This window comes from Thalassophryne amazonica, chromosome 3, assembly GCF_902500255.1.
Source record: "Thalassophryne amazonica chromosome 3, fThaAma1.1, whole genome shotgun sequence".
NCBI classification, from domain to species: domain Eukaryota; kingdom Metazoa; phylum Chordata; class Actinopteri; order Batrachoidiformes; family Batrachoididae; genus Thalassophryne; species Thalassophryne amazonica.
The window spans coordinates 14762146-14780600 of record NC_047105.1 but is presented as its reverse complement, the minus strand read 5'-3'; the positions used below and the strand labels follow the sequence as shown (position 1 = coordinate 14780600).

The following is an 18455-nucleotide window of genomic DNA, read 5'->3' as shown; positions in this document are numbered from 1 at the left end:
GAAAAAGTGCAAAAAACTGGATGAAATGGCTTACTCCAGCTTGCTTCCTTTCAGGCTGGTTTATAAAGTGCAGACCTGGCAACTGTTTGGCTTATAAAGTACATATGTGCCCAGCTGCATCGTCCTCCAGTACTGCAGCAAAACACTATGTCTTCAAATTCTTACCCCGACGGAGCACGATCAAACAACTTTCAAGCTGTACTCACTAGGACAACCCCATTTAAAGATGTTTGAGCATAACTGAAGTTGTTAAGACTACAAAACCCCGGAGGTTACCATGCATTAGTGATGTTTTGGTGAGTTGGGATGAAATTTTTGAACAGCTTGAAAATTTTACTACAATTTCAAAAATGGTGCCAGTGATGGCCGTAATTACTGCGTATACCAAGTTTATTCAAGACTGATGAAAGATGGATCAATAAGTTACTATGATGCTTCAAAACACACCCCAGTTTGCTATTTGGAATGAAACAAGAAAGAATGTGCATTGTGGAATAGCCCCATTCCTGTATGATTGTATGACTTGGACACTAACCAGGGACTTAAGGCGAAGACTGGATGTTTTTTTCGTGCTACCCAAATACCATGTAATATATCAGTAATGTTGTTGTCCATTTAGCTGCTCCCTTTTTGTTCGGGGTCGCCACAGCGGATAGAGCCATTTGAATTTAATGCAACTTGCCTTCAGTTACATTCTTACAGCAACAAATGGGTCTTTAAACTGTATTCGTGGCTCATAAGACAGGAGGTTTGAAAATTTTCCCTCAAAATCTGGCAGATTTACTCGAAGACAAAAATCGGCAGCCATTTTTTACACCAGCCATGGTGTATGTGGCTACACACAACACATGCGGCTTCCACACCTGATCTGTTTTTGTAATCATTTTTTTATTATTATTTTTGGTGGAAATATACCTGAGACTACTTCCCAGAGAGCATGAACATTCATTGGTGTGATAATGAGTAAGACTCCCAAAGGATGGCCTGCAAACATCATGGTAAATATGCGTGCTGTTAAAAATGGTAAAACTGGATTGTCCATTGAAAGCAGTGCAATTTTTTTTTACCCTGCTCAGTGAAGTCGGGCGGGGGGTGGGGGAGCATTATCTTTTTTACCCTGTCTAGGTGTCCATCTATTCGGACATCTGTCTGTAAACTTTTAATTCTGCACAATAACTAAAGAGTGCTTTATTTGACTGAAACTATATCTTGACATATTGGGGGGAGGCAAGAGAGTGAAGGTTCCTTAAGAAAGTTGCTGTTGTCTGTTATCCAATAGGACCATCACAGATGCTATTTTGATTTTCATTTCCATGCAATATGTAAAGAGCAGCTCGACTGATTGAAGTTATTTTTGGAGGTTGTATTGGAGGAGGCTAGAGGAAGTATCCTTTTGAAAATGGCAATACCCCTCATACCAATTGTAAAGCTGAGATCTTTCATGATACAAATACACTATAGAGTATCTTTAATGCACCAGTCTTTCACTATAGAAATGATTTCCAGACTTTATCATCTCCACAATAAACCCATCTAACATCATAACATCATAACATAGGGACATATACAACCCCTGGCAAAAATTATGGAATCACCGGCCTCGGAGGATGTTCATTCAGTTGTTTAATTTTGTAGAAAAAAAGCAGATCACAGACATGACACAAAACTAAAGTCATTTCAAATGGCAACTTTCTGGCTTTAAGAAACACTATAAGAAATCAGGAAAAAAAAATTGTGGCAGTCAGTAACGGTTACTTTTTTAGACCAAGCAGAGGGAAAAAAATATGGACTCACTCAATTCTGAGGAATAAATTATAGAATCATGAAAAACAAAAGAACGCTCCAACACATCACTAGTATTTTGTTGCACCACCTCTGGCTTTTATAACAGCTTACAGTCTCTGAGGCATGGACTTAATGAGTGACAAACAGTACTCTTCATCAATCTGGCTCCAACTTTCTCTGATTGCTGTTGCCAGATCAGCTTTTCAGGTTGGAGCCTTGTCATAGACCATTTTCTTCAACTTCCACCAAAGATTTTCAATTGGATTAAGATCTGGACTATTTGCAGGCCATGACATTGACCCTATGTGTCTTTTTGCAAGGAATGTTTTCACAGTTTTTGCTCTATGGCAAGATGCATTATCATCTTGAAAAATGATTTCATCATCCCCAAACATCCTTTCAATTGATGGGATAAGAAAAGTGTCCAAAATATCAATGTAAACTTGTGCATTTATTGATGATGTAATGACAGCCATCTCCCCAGTGCCTTTACCTGACATGCAGCCCCATATCAATCAATCAATCAATCAATTTTTTTTATATAGCGCCAAATCACAACAAACAGTTGCCCCAAGGCGCTTTATATTGTAAGGCAAGGCCATACAATAATTATGTAAAACCCCAACGGTCAAAACGACCACCTGTGAGCAAGCACTTGGCTACATTGGGAAGGAAAAACTCCCTTTTAACAGGAAGAAACCTCCAGCAGAACCAGGCTCAGGGAGGGGCAGTCTTCTGCTGGGACTGGTTGGGGCTGAGGGAGAGAACCAGGAAAAAGACATGCTGTGGAGGGGAGCAGAGATCGATCACTAATGATTAAATGCAGAGTGGTGCATACAGAGCAAAAAGAGAAAGAAACAGTGCATCATGGGAACCCCCCAGCAGTCTACGTCTATAGCAGCATAACTAAGGGATGGTTCAGGGTCACCTGATCCAGCCCTAACTATAAGCTTTAGCAACAAGGAAAGTTTTAAGCCTAATCTTAAAAGTAGAGAGGGTGTCTGTCTCCCTGATCTGAATTGGGAGCTGGTTCCACAGGAGAGGAGCCTGAAAGCTGAAGGCTCTGCCTCCCATTCTACTCTTACAAACCCTAGGAACTACAAGTAAGCCTGCAGTCTGAGAGCAAAGCGCTGTATTGGGGTGATATGGTACTACGAGGTCCCTAAGATAAGATGGGACCTGATTATTCAAAACCTTATAAGTAAGAAGAAGAATTTTAAATTCTATTCTAGAATTAACAGGAAGCCAATGAAGAGAGGCCAATATGGGTGAGATATGCTCTCTCCTTCTAGTCCCCGTCAGTACTCTAGCTGCAGCATTTTGAATTAACTGAAGGCTTTTTAGGGAACTTTTAGGACAACCTGATAATAATGAATTACAATAGTCCAGCCTAGAGGAAATAAATGCATGAATTAGTTTTTCAGCATCACTCTGAGACAAGACCTTTGTGATTTTAGAGATATTGCGTAAATGCAAAAAAGCAGTCCTACATATTTGTTTAATATGCGCTTTGAATGACATATCCTGATCAAAAATGACTCCAAGATTTCTCACAGTATTACTAGAGGTCAGGGTAATGCCATCCAGAGTAAGGATCTAGTTAGACACCATGTTTCTAAGATTTGTGGGGCCAAGTACAATAACTTCAGTTTTATCTGAGTTTAAAAGCAGGAAATTAGAGGTCATCCATGTCTTTATGTCTGTAAGACAATCCTGCAGTTTAGCTAATTGGTGTGTGTCCTCTGGCTTCATGGATAGATAAAGCTGGGTATCATCTGCGTAACAATGAAAATTTAAGCAATACCGTCTAATAATACTGCCTAAGGGAAGCATGTATAAAGTGAATAAAATTGGTCCTAGCACAGAACCTTGTGGAACTCCATAATTAACTTTAGTCTGTGAAGAAGATTCCCCATTTACATGAACAAATTGTAATCTATTAGACAAATATGATTCAAACCACCGCAGCGCAGTGCCTTTAATACCTATGGCATGCTCTAATCTCTGTAATAAACTTTATGGTCAACAGTATCAAAAGCAGCACTGAGGTCTAACAGAACAAGCACAGAGATGAGTCCACTGTCCGAGGCCATAAGAAGATCATTTGTAACCTTCACTAATGCTGTTTCTGTACTATGATGAATTCTAAAACCTGACTGAAACTCTTCAAATAGACCATTCCTCTGCAGATGATCAGTTAGCTGTTTTACAACTACCCTTTCAAGAATTTTTGAGAGAAAAGGATGGTTGGAGATTGGCCTATAATTAGCTAAGATAGCTGGGTCAAGTGATGGCTTTTTAAGTAATGGTTTAATTACTGCCACCTTAAAAGCCTGTGGTACATAGCCAACTAACAAAGATAGATTGATCATATTTAAGATCGAAGCATTAAATAATGGTAGGGCTTCCTTGAGCAGCCTGGTAGGAATGGGGTCTAATAAACATGTTGATGGTTTGGATGAAGTAACTAATGAAAATAACTCAGACAGAACAATCGGAGAGAAAGAGTCTAACCAGATACCGGCATCACTGAAAGCAGCCAAAGATAACGATACGTCTTTGGGATGGTTATGAGTAATTTTTTCTCTAATAGTTAAAATTTTGTTAGCAAAGAAAGTCATGAAGTCATTACTAGTTAAAGTTAATGGAATACTCAGCTCAATAGAGCTCTGACTCTTTGTCAGCCTGGCTACAGTGCTGAAAAGAAACCTGGGGTTGTTCTTATTTTCTTCAATTAGTGATGAGTAGAAAGATGTCCTAGCTTTACGGAGGGCTTTTTTTTATAGAGCAACAGACTCTTTTTCCAGGCTAAGTGAAGATCTTCTAAATTAGTGAGACGCCATTTCCTCTCCAACTTACGGGTTATCTGCTTTAAGCTACGAGTTTGTGAGTTATACCACGGAGTCAGGCACTTCTGATTTAAAGCTCTCTTTTTTAGAGGAGCTACAGCATCTAAAGTTGTCTTCAATGAGGATGTAAAACTATTGACGAGATACTCTATCTCACTTACAGAGTTTAGGTAGCTACTCTGCACTGTGTTGGTATATGGCATTAGAGAACATAAAGAAGGAATCATATCCTTAAACCTAGTTACAGTGCTTTCTGAAAGACTTCTACTGTAATGAAACTTATTCCCCACTGCTGGGTAGTCCATCAGAGTAAATGTAAATGTTATTAAGAAATGATCAGACAGAAGGGAGTTTTCAGGGAATACTGTTAAGTCTTCTATTTCCATACCATAAGTCAGAACAAGATCTAAGGTATGATTAAAGTGGTGGGTGGACTCATTTACTTTTTGAGCAAAGCCAATAGAGTCTAATAATAGATTAAATGCAGTGTTGAGGCTGTCATTCTCAGCATCTGTGTGGATGTTAAAATCGCCCACTATAATTATCTTATCTGAGCTAAGCACTACGTCAGACAAAAGGTCTGAAAATTCACAGAGAAACTCACAGTAACGACCAGGTGGACGATAGATAATAACAAATAAAACTGGTTTTTGGGACTTCCAATTTGGATGGACAAGACTAAGAGTCAAGCTTTCAAATGAATTAAAGCTCTGTCTGGGTTTTTGATTAATTAATAAGCTGGAATGGAAGATTGCTGCTAATCCTCCGTGCTACGAGCATTCTGACAGTTAGTGTGACTCGTGGTTGTTGACTCATTTAAACTAACATATTCATCCTGCTGTAACCAGGTTTCTGTAAGGCAGAATAAATCAATATGTTGATCAATTATTATATCATTTACCAACAGGGACTTAGAAGAGAGAGACCTAATGTTTAATAGACCACATTTAACTGTTTTAGTCTGTGACTGAGGAATCAACGACTGTGGAAATTTACATGTTCTCTTCAGGCAGTCATCTTTATAAATCTCATTGGAACAGCACCAAACAAAAGTTCCAGCATCATCACCTTGCCCAATGCAGATTCGAGATTCATCACTGAATATGACTTTCATCCAGTCATCCACAGTCCACGATTGCTTTTCCTTAGCCCATTGTAACCTTGTTTATTCTGTTTAGTTGTTAATGATGGCTTTCGTTTAGCTTTTCTGTATGTAAATCCCATTTCCTTTAGGCGGTTTCTTACAGTTCGGTCACAGACGTTGACTCCAGTTTCCTCCCATTCGTTCCTCATTTGTTTTGTTGTGCATTTTCGATTTTTAAGACATATTGCTTTAAGTTTTCTGTCTTGACGCTTTGATGTCTTCCTTGGTCTACCAATATGTTTGCCTTTAACAACCTTCCCATGTTGTTTGTATTTGGTCCAGAGTTTAGACACAGCTGACTGTGAACAACCAACATCTTTTGCAACATTGCGTGATGATTTACCCTCTTTTAAGAGTTTGATAATGCTCTCCTTTGTTTCAATTGACATCTCTCGTGTTGGAGCCATGATTCATGTTGGTCCACTTGGTGCAACAGCTCTCCAAGGTGTGATCACTCTTTTTTAGATGCAGACTAACGAGCAGATCTGATTTGATGCAGGTGTTAGTTTTGGGGATGAAAATTTACAGGGTGATTCCATAATTTATTCCTCAGAATTGAGTGAGTCCATATTTTTTTCCCCTCTGCTTGGTCTAAAAAAGTAACTGTTACTGACTGCCACAATTATTTTTCCTGATTTCTTATAGTGTTTCTTAAAGCCAGAAAGAAATCACTTTAGTTTTGTGTCATGTCTGTGATCTGCTTTTTTTTCTACAAAATTAAACAACTGAATGAACATCTTCCGAGGCCGGTGATTCCATAATTTTTGCCAGGGGTTGTACCACGCTTTGTGTTCCTCAGGTTTTAATATGGATTCAATTCTGTGACATATTTACATTGATGTTTTACCAGTACTTCATTCCACCATCGAGCTACTGCATCAGACACAGCTGATGATGTGTTCAGAAATTACACTTTTAATATTCACCTAAGCCTCATGTATTGAATTTCATTACCAAGCAGCAATGTGGTTGAAAGAAAATTGAAATTGTGGAAAAAATACATCCAGAGGAAGGTCATCTATGAATCTTAAGTTATGGTAAAGTGACTGTTTTTTTTTTTTGTTTTGTTTTTTTTTTCTGTAGCTCTTTATGGATTCATCAAATGATCAAAGCACTCTCAAGTGCTTCACATTCACCCATTCACACAATGATGTCAGATCACTCAGCTGCATAGAAGGAGAACCTGAAGATACAGGAGCTTGCTCAAGGGTGCCTTGATGCTAAAATCTGCCCTGCTCACATTTCCATTTCTGGTCAGGCCATCAAACTCAGGGCTCTCAAATCGCAAGGCCACTTGTGTAACATTTAGGTGGTCACTTTCCCATGGCAGCCATGTTTACATGAAGTCAGCAGGTTCTTGCAGCTACCTTCAACAGTTCCGATAGTTTGTGCAGATAATGCATTTTTGGCAGGTTGTCCTTCATACAGACAGAACAGCAGCAGAATTCTGAATTTTTATGCTGTTGCGACACCTACTGGAAAGTGCTTTGAACTGCAGGTTAGCACGCTTTAAGAAGGCATCATCTGCATAAAGGCAGATTGATTGCTGCAGTCATTCATGTTTAATTTTAAAGATGGAGCTCATCCTATAGTTGGCACTGCCAAATACTGTCATATGTTTCTTGCTTGGTGTAGCGCAACTTCACTCTGAGCCATCTGCTGTTGGACAGACTGGAAAACAATCAGTGGATTATTACATAAGCACAGTCGACATGCACGCTAATCAGCAACTCTGTTCAGTTTAAAGAGTTCAGCAGCAGTGGTGTACATGTTCCACTGGACATGTATGGGTTCGACTGGCACCTCTCATAGTTTCTTCTTCCACCATTCACACATATGCAGCCATGCTGCAAATGCATTGACAGGTTTTCTGCAGAGAATGTAGGAGGCTGAGTCATCCAGGTCTGGTTGGCTTTGTGGTGAAGGTGTCCCTGGGATGGTCTTCTGTTACCCCGGGCCTCAACAATACGGCAGGCAGCTGTCTGCCTGTCTCCTCATTTCTCACTCCCCGCGCTATTTCCTCTCCTCCTGCTGCAGTCTGGGTGCTCATCGACACAAAAGGAGCGGAGGCTTCACATCGCACCTATACGACTTCATTTCATCCTGGACTGTATTGCAATCTGCATTCTTTTGCAAGGATGCGACCCTCATCTCTCCTTTATGTCTCATCTGTGCACCACTGCTTTTCGTTGATTGTGCTTGTCTTACAGTCCTACCTCATTACATTTCTCCTGTTTTTCACTCTCTTTGCCTTTTTAGATTTACTTTTTTTGGTGGGGGGGTGTCTTTTGGCTGCCCAGCTGAGGATGATTTATCTGGACAATCCTACGATCCCTTTGGGAGAGTAGGCATCATCACAATGGGTTGGACTGCATGCTTGCGTGGTCAGAGACATGCACACAAACACAAACAAAGCTCCCCTCCTGCCCCCCAATACTCTGAGGCTGAAGGAGAGAGAGAGAGAGAAATAATACATCAGACTGAAGTGAGGGAGGATTTTAAATGAGTTGGAATGAGATTGTTTGGATGCTACCTGCACTGACCTGTACCTGTGTCTGAATGCTTTGTTTCTCGTACCGAAAAAAAAAAACGACCTTTCGCTTTTTCCTTGCAGTGAAAGAACATTTTTTTGTTGTCCACTTTTTTAAAACCATGTTAAAACGCTAATTAATCCTTCCTATGTGCAGCTAGATGTCCCAGTAACACGCGGGCTTTCAAATGTAGGAGGGACATTTATATTCACGTCACACAAGACAAACTCGTCTTGCATCAGTTTGAAAGCTGAGTTTAGTTTGTTCAGAGAATGGAAGCAGCTGTAACATTCTCTCTATTCAGCTGCCAAATTAGTCCTTGAAAAATGGAAGCGCTTCCACATAGCTGGTGACACTTGAAGTTTGAAGAACCTCCACTATTCAAACTGGAATTGCGAGACCATCATTTGTATCTTCTATTAATCACCCCCCCCCCCCCAAAAAAAAAATAAAGGCAGCATGCATGATTAATGGAAGGTACTTTTTAAACTAATCCTTGTGCAGTTGTATGTCATTTCAAAAACTGAATGCACATATGCACCAGAAGCAAATGCTTTGCTTTTTTACTTGTCAATTTTTTGCATTCATGCAGGGTAGTTCTTTACAAATCAGTCTTTTGGAATGCTACATGAGGGGGTAGTTGGTGACTGTTGCACTGCACAGTAATCCTTTAAGAATTGAGGTCGTTTCGTTGAGGGTATTTTTTTGTAGTCTGAAGCAACGTTTGTGTTTGTATTGTGTTTGAGCGGCTTCGTTTGGTTTCACAGTGCAATTTTGCCTTCAGGCTAAAAACCTTCCATGACATATTTATGTCCTGATGTCATCACCTGTGCAGGCTGCATCTCACTATACTTGACATTAATTGGTCTCTTGACATTTATGTATCTGATCTTGGTTTGTTTTCAATTCCATAAAACTTCTGTTTGATTGGAGAAAAAAGAAACAAATTCTTGTCACTGCAACTGCATACTGTTATGATATATATCATATATATTGTACCTCTGGACACTGCAGGGATTTCTTTCAAATGTGGTGGGAATATTACTTGGGTAGATACCTAGAGGTGATGAGATTTTGGAGTAGTTTGGTCAAGGAAAACATGGTCCCCCCCAAAAAAAATCACCTTTTTGTATATCTCAACATCCAAGAAGTCTGGATGAGTGATCTAAAGCAAATATTGATCAGCAAAGTATTTGTTTTTAAATGGCATGAATAACTTCATAATGCAGTCATACACAGTCAAAAACACCTTTACAGACATATGTGTGTTTACTTGTACATTAATATCATGGTGTGGAGAATGTGCGTGGTCTGCCTTTTATTCAGTATAAAACAGCACACAGTGGGGAAAATAAGTATTTGATGCACTGTTGATTTTGAAAGTTTAACCACCAACAAAGAATGTAGCGGTCTGTAATTTTTATCGTAGGTACACTTCAACTGTGAGAGACAGAATCTAAAAAAAAAAGAAAATCACACTGTATGATTTGTAAATAATTAATTTGCATTTTATTGCATAAAATAAGTATTTGATCACCTACCAACCAGCAAGAATTCTGGCTCTCACAGACCTGTTAGTTTTTCTTTAAAAGACCTCCTATTCTGCACTCTTCACCTGTATTAACTGCACCTGTTTGAACTTGTTACCTGTATAAAAGACACTGTTCACACACTCAATCAGTCACACTCCAATCTATCCATCATGTCCAAGACCAAAGAGCTGTCTAAGGACACCAGGGACAAAATTGTAGACCTGCACAAGGCTGGGATGGACTACAGGACAACAGGCAAGCAGCTTGGTGAGAAGACAAAAACTGTTGGCGGAATTATTAGAAAATGAAACACAAGATGACTGTCAGTCTTCCTCGGTCTGGTGGAAGATGCAAGATCTCGCCTTGTGGGGTAAATATGATTCTGAGAAAGCCCAGAACTACACAGGAGGACCTGGTCAATGACCTGAAGAAAGGTGGGACCACAGTCGCAAAGATTGCCATTAGTAAGACACTGTTATATGGCTGGGGGGGCCTGGCTGCCGGTTTGTTTCTGTCTTTTGGTTTTCCTCCCAGGTGGCGTGCATTTGGGACTGAGTGGCTGTGTTGCTGAGGCTGTCAGGACCTCACCCTGATCACCTGCGACTCGTCAGGACTCACAGCTGTGGGGCATCTGGATGGATTGGAACATGTTGGCATTTAAGACTGGAGTGCACAGTGTGTATTTGCCAGAGACTCGACCTTGTGACCAGACGGGTGAGATCGTCGTCTCGGGAGCCATCTCATCAGCAGCGGATGCTGAGAACGTCCAGGTTTGATGCACAGTCTGTGAAAGAGGAGGGGGTGAGGTCTCACGCTCGTCAGCACACTTCCTGAGGTACGTTAGATTTTGTGACTAACAGTTATACAGTCAGTAAATGTGGTGTCCCTCACACCTTATTGTATTGAGCTGTTTGTTAGTCATGTATCAGCTTTCACTGCAGTGGAGTTTTGTGAACTGATTGTTCCATGCCTGCAGGTTGGGAAGCTGATCAGTAATCAAGCCAGGAAGTGTTTGCTGTTTGTACACCTTTAAGTGTTCTGTGTGTAGAGTGTGGACTCACATAATGGTTCCTTCTTTCACAGACTCGGTTGTTGCGGCCACCTGGGGGGTGTCGGCGGGGTCCTTGGGTCCGAAACAGCTTCTGGCTCCGGACCGTTAGCGCTGCTGGGAGCGCACCACGCCAGGCCGCACCTTTTGTTATTATATTATCACTGTTATGTATTAAATTCAGTTAGCCTTTGTACCGTGCTCTGCTTATTTCATACTGGGTCCTTCAAACGCTGGTCGGTTCTCCGAGCTGCGTCCGACACATAACAGACACTTTGCTGTCATGGTTTAAAATCCTGCAAACTCCCCTCCTCAAGCCACTACATGTGTAGGCCCATTTGAAGTTCACCAGTGACCATCTGGATGATCCACAGGAGGCATGGGAGAAGGTCATGTGGTCAGATGAGACCAAAATAGAGCTTTTTACTATCAACCCCACTCGCTGTGTTTGGAGGAAGAAGAAGGATGAGTACAATCCCAAGAGCACTGTTCCAACCGTGAAGCATAGAGATGGAAACATAATTTTTGGGAGTGCTTTTTCTACAAAGGGGACAGGACGCCTGCACTGTATTGAAGGGAGGATGGATCCAGGGTCATGTATTGCGAGGTTTTGACAAACAACCTCCTTCCCTCAGTAAGAGCATTGATGATGGGTCGTGGCTGGGTCTTCCAGCATGACAATGACCCGAAACATACAGCCAGATCAACTAAGGAGGGGCTCCGTAAAAACCATTTCAAGGTTGTAGAGTGGCCAAGCCAGTCTCCAGACCTGAACTCAATAGAAAATCTCTGGAGGGAGCTGAAACTTGAAACCTATATATTAAGTGAAAATTACACACAGGAATAAAATGGATTTAAAAAATCAAGAAAGACAATGCTAACAATGAGGAAAGAAAATAACTGTAGTGGCTCTCCTATACCAGAGCAAAGAACACACAGTTAATATCTGAACATCTACCCATGTTCTTCGAAGAAATTTTCCAAATGGCACATTCGTTGCAAACAAAGTAAATGTCCTACCAATAACATGGCTCTCACATGCGCCGACACGATGGGCGTGACCGTGCGTGCTGCCGCTGCCAACCGACTTCCGTGTTTTCTCCACATCTCCATCGGCTATGGTCATCTTAGGCACAACACAGCGACATATACATACAGTGAATACTCATACAACACCATGTTCCCAATAATCAAAGCAATAATAGTTGATTTACCTTCCACCCTGGGAACATCCACACTGACAGTCGCTGCGTGTCACAACCGGGAAGTCGAGCCGAGATGACGTCCTAAATCTCCTGGCCTCTTATATAACCCCAAAATCTCACGTGATCCCAGGGGCATCCCCAAATACGGAACTGCCCTAAGGTGGTGTTAATTATAATCAGTACATTTCCCACCGGTCTACATATAGAAAATAAATGGATATAAAGTGTATTTCTTTAAAATAATAATAGATGTAAGAAGGGGGTGGTGGCCAAGCGGTTAATGCGCTTGGTTTCAGTTCAGAAGATTCCAGGTTCAAATCCCATCGCTGCCACATTTCTCCATGTAATGTGGAGTTGCGTCAGGAAGGGCATCCGGCGTAAAACCTGTGCCAATTCAACATGCAGATCCACCTTGGATTTGCTGTGGCGACCCCGAGTGCAAACAAGGGAGCAGCCGAAGGGACTTACTTTTACTAATAATAGATGTAAGACATTTTATTTCCAAGCTATGACAGAAACATTCTTTGGACATGAAGTCTGATAAATATTGTTGGGGAATATGTGAACCTGCTTTTGAAAGAAAAAAAAAAACAATGTATTTTTGAGGTTTCTTTCTTTCCTTAGTTTTTCAGCCAATAATTAATTCCTCCATGCTTTCTTGAGCTTCTGGGTGCATTTTCTGTGGATTTGACACCATGAATGAAGTGCTTAGGATAGCAAACAGCAGAACCACAGCTTGATGGCTATGAAGAAAGTGATGAGCCATATCCAACACAAAGCCAATCACATGTCTCCTGATACACAGAAAATGACAGTATGATCTGTGCCATTTTGGGTCACGTATGCTAATGAAGTTAGTCTTTTTTTTTTTTTTTCAAAATCTTTCTGATATGTCCAACCTACAGTAATTCAAACTTAAGAACACCAAGGCTCACTTTGAAATCTGAAAATAATCTGAGGCTGGCTGATACAGTATTTCTGAAGGAAGAAGACTGTTGTATGACATTTAGGGAGGAGATGAGACATGCATTGAATGGAGATGAAGTGATTCTGGACAACTTCTGCAGATGTGTTGAGGGAGACACCTTATGGAGGTGATTGGTGTGAAATCTGGACAGAGAAAGGAAGGTGAGGAGACTTGGTGGTGGAATGAAGATGGTGGAATAAAGAAGTATAGGAAAGTATAAGGTGGAAGAGGTTGCTAAAAAATAATTAGGAAAGTCAGAGAAATTCTGAAAGTAGACAGTAGAAGATGTGGCAAACCATGAAAAGAGAAGTGGCAAAGGCTAAGGAAATGGCATATGGTGAGCTGTACATGATGTCTGACATTATGGAAGGAGAAAAAGATTTATACCGATTGGCCAGACAAAGGGGCCGAGCTGGAAAAGACACGCGGCAAGTTAGAGTGATAAAGGATGCAGGTGGAAATGTGCTAACAAGTGAGGAGAGTGTGTTGAGCAGGCGGAGGGAGTATTGTGAGGTGCTGATAAATAAAGAAAATGAGAGTGAGAGAGCGAGATGAATGGATGATGTGGAGAGAGTAAATCAGGAAGTGCAATGGCTTTGTAAAGAGGAAATAAGGACAACTGTGAAGAGGATGAAGAGTGGAAAGGCAGTTCGTTCAGATGACATATTGAAGAGATTGCAGTGAAGTTTTTAACAAGATTGTTTAATAAAATCATGGAAAGCAAGAGGATCCTTCGAGACCAGGAAAGAAGTGTACTGGTTCAGATTTTTAAGAATAAAGGTGATGTGCAGAGCTGCAGTAACTAAGGAGGCATGAAGTTGATCAGCCACAGCATGATGCTATGGGAACAAATAGTGGAAGTTAGGCTTACAAAACAGGTGTAGATCTGTGAGCAGCAATATGGTTTCATGCCAAGAAAGAGCACTAAAGATGCAATGTTTGTTCCGAGAGCACTGATGGAGAAGTATAGAGAAGGCCAGAAGCACTTGTACTGTGTGTTTGTGGATTTAGAGTGAGTATGACAGGGAGTTGTGGCATTGTATGAGGAAGACCTGGAGTGGCAGAGAAGTATGTGTGGTTAGGACAGTGTGACAGCAGTTAAATGTGCAGTAGGAATGATAGATGCATTCAAGGTGGAGGTGGGATTAAATCAAGGATCAGATCTGAGCCCTTTCTTTTTTTGCAGTGGTGATGGACAGGTTGACAGATGAGATAAAGCAGGAGTCTTCATAGATTAAGATTTTTGCTGATGGCATTATGATCTGTAGCAGAAGTAGAGAGCAGATTGAGACTAGCTTGAAGATATGGAGAAATGCTGTGGAGAGAAGGGGAATGAAAGTCAATTGGAACAAGATGAAATACAAGTGTGTGAATAAGGGGGAACCAGCTGGAATAGTGTGGTTGGAGTCAAGACCCCGGTCTGATATTTTCCCGTACAGACCTCATGCTCGGTTAATAATCCTTAATTATTATTATTATTATTATTATTATTATTATTATTATTATATTTTCAGTCATTTTAAACCTTAAAAAACAGATTTTTTTTATGTATTTATTTTTAATTTCCTCCCATTGCCAACTTGGAGTATAATTACAGCCAACATTTTGTGAATCACTGCACTACAGGAACCGGTTCTGATCCGGTCTCCCTTAATACTTTCGGCGAGTAAAAGAATCTGACATCATGCTGGTTAATTTATTAACTCGTCCAGCAATGAGGCGAACCTCCACTGACCATTCTCTCTTCCTTTCCGTCGGGGCACTTGCATTTGTAGGCAGGAGGAGTTCTGGAGGAGGGCTTGCATAACAGGAGCTAGCTGTCAGATGCACCTCCTCGGGGACAATCGATCTCTCTTTGAGTTGTGCTGCTTTTTGTTGCTCCTCCACAGGGGCCCATTGCTGCTGACATCCAGTGGGTATGTGCTGGTTTTTAGTGTACAGGAGAGATTTATTTGTGTGTTTACTGTAAGTTCCTGTGATTCTTTCTTTGGTTAGTCATCTCAGCATTCACCAAACTGAAGGCTTTTTCCATATTAATTGGCATTTCAAGGTTTATGTATTTGTTTTGTGTATTGTTCCAGGAGTTGGCCTGACAAGTTTTTTTCTGAATCACTGAATGATGTAGATTTCCCAAAAAATATAAAGAAAAAGTCATAATTTTGACCAAATCCCTGTGACAGGTGTTAAAAACAAAATTTGTACCAATTGCAGATCCTCACACATGCTCAGTTTCTTCCTTCTCTACTTCATGTTCCTGCTGCTAAGTGAGCTTAAAATAATGTGCGGTTAGGGTATAACAACATCAGCTTGATTCATGCATCTCCGACCGTGCTCCTGGAAAACATCTGTCATACCTGTTTTCTACAGCAGATCTAATTAACTCAGTCAGGTGTGCTCAGCCAATCGGGGCATAGGAAACACTGAAGTCAAATAATCAGGTGGAAGTAGAGCAGGTAGACTTAGAAAACTTCCAGTGTCAGTGCTCAGTAGACACTGCAGCTCCAACCAGGGACCAAACAAACAGTTAAAGGTGAGCAGATGCCTGCCTTACTCAGTTACCTGTAATAACTCAATCTGTCGACAAATAATTATATAAGTGGTTTGTTCAATATGGACATCCACACCATCTATTGCTTCGCTTTTAGATGTTGATACACTTTTTGAACCATGAAATTGGGGATGTTTGACCATTGTCAAAATTGTGTTTGCTTCTTTTAAAATATCTCCTTTTAGCAACATATAACACAACAGTAAGTTTCAGAAATTGATAAAAGCTGCATACAAACCTATAATAAATATACAACCCCTGGCAAAAATTATGGAATCACCGGCCTCGGAGGATGTTCATTCAGTTGTTTAATTTTGTAGAAAAAAAGCAGATCACAGACATGACACAAAACTAAAGTAATTTCAAATGGCAACTTTCTGGCTTTAAGAAACACTATAAGAAATCAGGAAAAAAAATTGTGGCAGTCAGTAACGGTTACTTTTTTAGACCAAGCAGAGGGGGAAAAAAATATGGAATCACTCAATTCTGAGGAAAAAATTATGGAATTATGAAAAACAAAAGAACGCTCCAACACATCACTAGCATTTTGTTGCACCACCTCTGGCTTTTATAACAGCTTGCAGTCTCTGAGGCATGGACTTAATGAGTGACAAACAGTACTCTTCATCAGTCTGGCTCCAACTTTCTCTGATTGCTGTTGCCAGATCAGCTTTGCAGGCTGGAGCCTTGTCATGGACCATTTTCTTCAACTTCCACCAAAGATTTTCAATTGGATTAAGATCCGGACTATTTGCATGCCATGACATTGACCCTATGTGTCTTTTTGCAAGGAATGTTTTCACAGTTTTTGCTCTGTGGCAAGATGCATTATCATCTTGAAAAATGATTTCATCATCCCCAAATATCCTTTCAATTGATGGGATAAGAAAAGTGTCCAAAATATCAACGTAAACTTGTGCATTTATTGATGATGTAATGACAGCCATCTCCCCAGTGCCTTTACCTGACATGCAGCCCCATATCATCAATGACTGTGGAAATTTACATGTTCTCTTCAGCCAGTCATCTTTATAAATCTCATTGGAACGGCACCATACAAAAGTTCCAGCATCATCACCTTGCCCAATGCAGATTCGAGATTCATCACTGAATATGACTGTCATCCAGTCATCCACAGTCCATGATTGCTTTTCCTTAGCCCATTGTAACCTTGTTTTTTTCTGTTTAGGTGTTAATGATGGCTTTCGTTTAGCTTTTCTGTATGTAAATCCCATTTCCTTTAGGCGGTTTCTTACAGTTCGGTCACAGACGTTGACTCCAGTTTCCTCCCATTCGTTCCTCATTTGTTTTGTTGTGCATTTTCGATTTTTGAGATCATATTGCTTTACGTTTTCTGTCTTGACGCTTTGATGTCTTCCTTGGTCTACCAGTATGTTTGCCTTTAACAACCTTCCCATGTTGTTTGTATTTGGTCCAGAGTTTAGACACAGCTGACTGTGAACAACCAACATCTTTTGCAACATTGCGTGATGATTTACCCTCTTTTAAGAGTTTGATAATCCTCTCCTTTGTTTCAATTGACATCTCTCATGTTGGAGCCATAATTCATGTCAGTCCACTTGGTGCAACAGCTCTCCAAGGTGTGATCACTCCTTTTTAGATGCAGACTAACGAGCAGATCTGATTTGATGCAGGTGTTAGTTTTGGGGATGAAAATTTACAGGGTGATTCCATAATTTATTCCTCAGAATTGAGTGAGTCCATATTTTTTTCCCTCTGCTTGGTCTAAAAAAGTAACCGTTAGTGACTGCCACAATTATTTTTCCTGATTTCTTATAGTGTTTCTTAAAGCCAGAAAGTTGCCATTTGAAATGACTTTAGTTTTGTGTCATGTCTGTGATCTGCTTTTTTTCTACAAAATTAAACAACTGAATGAACATCCTCTGAGGGCGGTGATTCCATAATTTTTGCCAGGGGTTGTATTTGTTTGTTTGTTTTTGTCTTAGACAATGCAATTTTTTTATTTATGTATTTGTTGAGGAAAACACCACAAATTGCATGTTTTCTCCAGAACTGGCCCTCGTGGAATGTTATTTCCGCTGGTAGTTTTGCCACGTTTTTTGCATGTGCACAGCGATGTATCTCTGTGTTATGAAGTAAGACTCCAAATCACACTGGAAACTGTTAAAGGGAGAAAATCATTTAATTTGAAAATCCATATTTGCATTAACACCAGCATATCTGATTGTCAGTCCAGAGACTTGCCACTGCATAACATTTTACAGAAGCATTTCCACAACCGCGTGAGTGATGTATCCACAGACAGACTGAGGTACCCAGGGTACAACATGTACACCTCCGCCCTCAGGGAGCAGGGGGAGGATCTGGGATTCCAAAATCAAGGTTATGTTTATTTAAAAAAAAAAAAATGAAAGATAAAAATGAGTGAGACATAAATATGCAGGACAAGAAGGCAGATTGTACTGGCACCTATAATGAACTTTTACAGTGTTTTTCTCTCTCTCTCGGTGTGTGTGTGTGTGTGTGTGTGTGTGTGTGTGTGTGTGTGTGTGTGTGTGTGTGTGTGTGTGTGTGTGTGTGTGTGTGTGTGTGTGTGTGTGTGTGTGTGTTTTCTAATCATTTAGCTACGGTGGTCTCCAAACTCTAGTTTATGGAGCAGAAAGATCAGAGTCATAAATGTTCTTAATTTCTGAGTAATCACAGCAATAATCAAGCAACACTGAGAAAAACATTTAATGTTATAATTTCAGGATAACATTCCTTCATTTAACTTACGAGGGGCGATTGAGAAGTTCATGCCGTGACGTCAACATTTTTTGAGTGTGTGAAATTTTGACTCACTGGGTGCAGTGTTGAGAAATGCA

General features: G+C 40.4%; 1 protein-coding gene across 2 annotated transcripts in view; it reads left to right on the top strand.

The window, feature by feature from the left end:
• Positions 1 to 18455, top strand: part of igsf21a (immunoglobin superfamily, member 21a) — a 930426-nt gene that overhangs the window by 562461 nt on the left and 349510 nt on the right. The gene's annotated exons all lie outside the window — the stretch shown is intronic.